Consider the following 5,128-nt stretch of genomic DNA (forward strand, 5'->3'; position numbering starts at 1 on the left):
AAAAAAAGCCCTGCCCAGGTCAACTCTGACACTTAGAGCCAAAGTTCTCTTACAGTTACAGCTGGCTAAAGCAGTGTTTCTCAGTCTTGGCAACATTGGACTCAATCCCCAGAATTCCTTAGTTAGCTTTGCTAGCTAGTCCTGAGTCAGATATCTTGAATCTATACTGTACTGGTGAGGCCATGCTTGGAATGCTGCATATAGTTCTGGTCACCACGATACAAAAAAGATTCTGAGACGCTAAAAAAAGGGGGGGCAGAGAAGAGCAACAAAGATGATAAGGGGTCTGAAGGCTAAATCATATGATGCACGGTTGAGGAAATTGGGTATGCCTAGCCTATCGAAAAGAAAGGAGACATGATAGCAGACTATCAGTACTTGAAAGGCTGTCACAGAGAAGAAGGGGGTCAAACTATTCTCCAAAGCACCTGAGGGAAGGACAAGAAGTAAGAGGTGGAAGCTCATTAAAGAGAGATCCAACTGGAACTAGGGAGGAATTTCCTGATCATGAGAACAGGTGACCAGTGGAATAGCTTACTTCCCAGAATTGTGGATGCTCCATTGCTGGAGTTTTTCAGAAACAGACTGGACAACTATTTGACCAGGATGGTATAAAGTCCTTTGCAGCTGGTTGGACTAGAAGACCTCCAAGGTCCCTTCCAGTCCTATAATTCTATGTTCCATGTTATGTCCTGGGCCAGCAGGCACAGGCTGCAGCGATTGGCCCGGGCAGACCATGTGGATGCCCGGGACAAGAAAGGCTGCTCCCAGCCTTTGCAATGATTGGCCAGCAATGTATTGTGCAGGGGGGCTATAAAAGGGGGCCGCACCATTTTAAAACCTGTTCTGTTGGTGTTGCAATAAAGGAGAACTGTTGGAACTCGTTACTTCGTCTCAATACCTTTTTCCTGAAACAGAACATTGGCGACGAGGATGGGATGCCTGCAAGGCAAACAGATTAAGAAGCCAAGCTGACTCACCACAGGGGGGCTTGCAGCTCGGAGAAGTGTGGCTCCTGGAGACTCAGGTGAGCTCAGAAAAGGGGGCCCCTTCTCAATCTTTGCTGCAGGAGGTGTGGACGAAGTTCCTGGGCTGAAACGATGGCAAAGATAGGCCGGCTTTCAGAATTTGACACAGCTCACCCAGAACGCTGGAGCTCGTACGTGGCCTGGGTAGAGAACTACCTCCGGGTGAATCAAATTTGAGAAGATGACCTCAAAGCTGCCATGCTGCTGTGTGTGTGTGGGCAAGAGACCTTCGAGATTGCAGAGAATCTGGTCGCCCCAGCACCACTGGAATCAATCACCTACACAGACTTGATGAGGATGCTTCGAGAGCATTTTGAACCCAAGCTCTCAGTGATTGCCTGGTGACACGCGTTCGAGCAGAGGGACCAGAGGCCTGGTGAGTCTGCAGCAGAGTTTGTTGCGGCCTTGCGACAAGCAGCTAGGCCCTGTCAGTTCAAAGACTTGGAAAAGAGACTGAGGGACCGGCTGGTCTGTGGCCTGCGAAGCCGGGAGTTGCAGCAGAAGCTCTTCGCGAAAGAAGGCCTCATGTTCCAAGATGCCCTGAGGGAAGTTTCAGCCGACGAAGCAGCAGGCGGAGCTGTGAAGGCCTTGCGGCTCTCCAAGCCCCCTCAAGTTCCAGCCACCGTCCATCAAGAGGTTGCTCACGAAGAATCCTAACAGGATCCAGAATTGGAAGTGGACCGGCTGCATCAGACTCCAGGGAGAAGGCCTCACGGAGGGAAGGCCCAGCCAGGAGGGAAGGCCCAGCCAGCATCATCCCCTCGGTGCATTGGGTGTGGAGGCCGCCATCACCGCGCAGACTGCCGTTTTCACTCCGCCATCTGCAGGGCCTGTGGTAGGCAAGGCCACATTGCCTCGATCTGTTTGGGTCGCCAGAAGGAACGTTACCCAGAAGAATTGCCTCAGAAAGGTACCAGGTTCCCCAGCCAGAACAGGGTGGGCTTCTGCACATCACGTAGGAGCGTTTTTAGAACGGGGTTCCACAGGCCACTTAGGAAGAAGCTTCACATTGATGTAAAGTTGCAAGGGGTCCCCTTGTCGATGGAGCTGGACACTGGGTCTGCTCTATCAATCATCTCCCTAGACACCTTTAACAAGGTCTGCAGCAGAAGCGGCCTACGGGTGAAACTCAGGCCATCAAACCTCATCCTCACAGATTTCCCAAATTCCAGAGTCAATGTGAGGGGGGAGGCCACACTCAAGGTGCAGCGTAGGAATTTTGAGGGGCTACTGGATGTAGTTGTGGTTGGGGGAGACCGCACAAGTCTCATTGGACTCGACTGGTTTGAGGCCCTGGGGATTCAGGTGACTGGAATAAACAGCGTGCAAACAACAGGCCTGACTGGGGTCTGCAATGAGTTTGCAGATGTGTTTAGTCCAGAACTTGGCTCCTACAAAGGCCCTCCTATTTCTCTGAGGCTAGACCCAGCCATAGCCCCCATTAGAATCAAGCCACGCAGGGTGCCCTTTGCTTTAAAGTGTAAAATAGATGCAGGGCTGGATAAACTGATTCAGCAGGGTATCTTAGTGCCTGTGGACCGTAGTCCATGGGAAACACCCATAGTTACACCACTGAAGGCCAATGGTGAAGTCCGAATCTGTGCGGACTACAAGTGCACGCTTAACAAAGCGCTGCAGCAGCATTCGTACTCAGTACCAGTGGTCAGTCACATTCTAGCCTCCCTCAAGGGAGGCCAGATCTTTGCTAAGCTTGACCTGGCTCAGACCTATCAACAATTGCCAGTTGATGAGGAAACAGCTGAGGCCCAAACTATAGTGACTCACAGGGGGGCATTCAAGGTAAAAAGATTGCAATTTGGAGTAAACGTGGCCCCTGGCATCTTCCAGAGTGTAATGGAGCGAACGCTCCGAAATATCCCTGGCGTTTGCCTGTACTTTGATGATGTCCTCATCGCTGGGAACTCAGCTGACAATTTAGCCGAAAGGCTGAGAGCCGTTTTACTACATTTCCGCCAAGCGGGGCTGAAGCTTAAGCAAGACAAGTGCAAGATCGGGGTTACCTCCACGGAGTTTCTAGGATTCCGCATTGATGCTCAGGGCATCCACCCTGCTGAATCCAAGCTGCAGGCAATTCAGCAGGTCCCAAGTCCCAAATCCAAGGGTGAACTTCAGGCCTTTCAGGGACTGCTAAATTTTTATCACTCATTCCTTCCTCACAAGGCTGCAGTGGCTGAGCCATTACACCGGCTCTTGGACAAACAGGCCCCTTGGCAGTGGACACAAGCACATAAAAAGAGCTTCAAAGAGGTCAAGGCCTTGCTCTCTTCAAATGCGGTCCTCGCGCACTTCAATGAGAACTTGCCAGTGTGCATCACCTGTGATGCGTCCCCTTATGGGATTGGGGCTGTGTTAAGTCACTTGAAGGCTGATGGAACACAACTCCCAATAGCATACTACTCTAGAACCCTATCATCAGCTGAACGCAATTATGCACAGACAGATAGGGAAGCCTTAGCCATAGTGGCTGGCATAAAGAAGTTCCATGACTTCGTATATGGCCGCCACTTCACGGTCTTTACAGACCATAAGCCACTGCTGGGGTTGTTCACAACGAACAAACAAACCCCACACACAATATCCCCATGAATGCTGAGGTGGTCTATCTTCCTGTCTGCATATGACCATACACTGGTTCACAAGCCAGGCAAAGAAATGGGTCATGCAGATGGTCTCAGCAGGTTGCCATTACAGCAGATAGAGGCAGATCCAGCACCTACCAACCACATCCTGTCAATTCAGGACTTGCCTGAATCTTCCCTCAGTGCTAGGGACGTGGCTGCAGAAACAGCCACCAATCACACGCTAACACGCGTGCTGACCTGGGCGTTGTCTGGATGGCCTGACACATGTCCAGGCACAGAATTCCAGAGCTTCTGGCAGAGGAAGCACGAGATTTCCACCTTCAAGGGGTGTGTCCTATGGGGTAGCCGGGTAATAATCCCAACCTCATTGAGGACTAGAGTCCTGCAGTCTCTGCATGAGGGACATCCGGGAATAGTCCGGATGAAGGCGTTAGCGTGCAGCCATCTTTGGTGGCCTGGGCTCGACAAAGACGTCGAGGCCCAGGTCCACGGGTGCACTGTTTGTCAACAGTCAAGGCCGGAGATGCCCCAGGCCCCAGTTCATAGGTGGGAGGAGACTCATACCCCATGGTCGAGGGTCCATATCGACTACGCTGGGCCCTTTCAGGGGCAATTCTTCTTAATTCTCATGGACAGCCATTCCAAGTGGCTAGAGGTCATGCCTGTCTCCTCCACTACCACTGCTAGGTATCTTTGCCGCACATGGACTTCCAGATGTCCTTGTCTCCGACAACGGGCCCCAATTCACATCGTCTGAGTTCAAGGCATTCCTCCAGGCCAACATGATCCGGCATGCCACATCTGCACCGTTCCATCCAGCTTCCAACGGACAGGCTGAACGAATGGTGCGCACAACCAAGGATGCCTTAAAGAGGATCACGCACGGGACCTGGCATCACAGGTTAGCGGACTTTCTTCTTTGCCACCGCACCACACCTTGCACAGCTACTGGAAAGAGCCCAGCTGAACTCTGCTGGGGTCGCCGCCTCATCACGAAACTGGACAGATTGCACCCAGACCAGGTGGCTTCACAGGTGTCACAGCCGCGGGCACCTAGGAGACTACAAGTGGGAGATCCGGTCTGGGCAAGGAACTATGGACCAGGACATCTCTGGGTCACAGCAGTGGTATGCAAGGTCTCTGGGCCGCTGTCATATGAAGTGGCCTTGGACGATGGTCGTGTGATCCGACGTCACATTGACCAACTGCGCTGGAGGCTTCCCAGCAACTCTTCCGCTCCTAGCTCTGCTCTCGGGGGGGGGAGGACCACAATTACGATTGTGGACCACGGTCTCTCCAACATCCCCAGGCTTCAGCTATTGCTCCAAACAGGGAGTCCGCAGAAAGGGGGTTCGCCATGGAGGCAGCTCCGGCCTCTGGCACTCAGGCCACTCCAGCTGCTGGTCTAGGGCTCGAGGGACAGGGCTCCCAAGAGGAGTCCATTGGGAACTTGGGGAATTCCACCCCACCACTGGACTTGGGGAATTCCACACCCCA

This window comes from Protobothrops mucrosquamatus, unplaced genomic scaffold (genome assembly GCF_001527695.2).
Source record: "Protobothrops mucrosquamatus isolate PMUCROS unplaced genomic scaffold, P.Mucros_1.0 scaffold108, whole genome shotgun sequence".
NCBI classification, from domain to species: Eukaryota; Metazoa; Chordata; class Lepidosauria; order Squamata; family Viperidae; genus Protobothrops; species Protobothrops mucrosquamatus.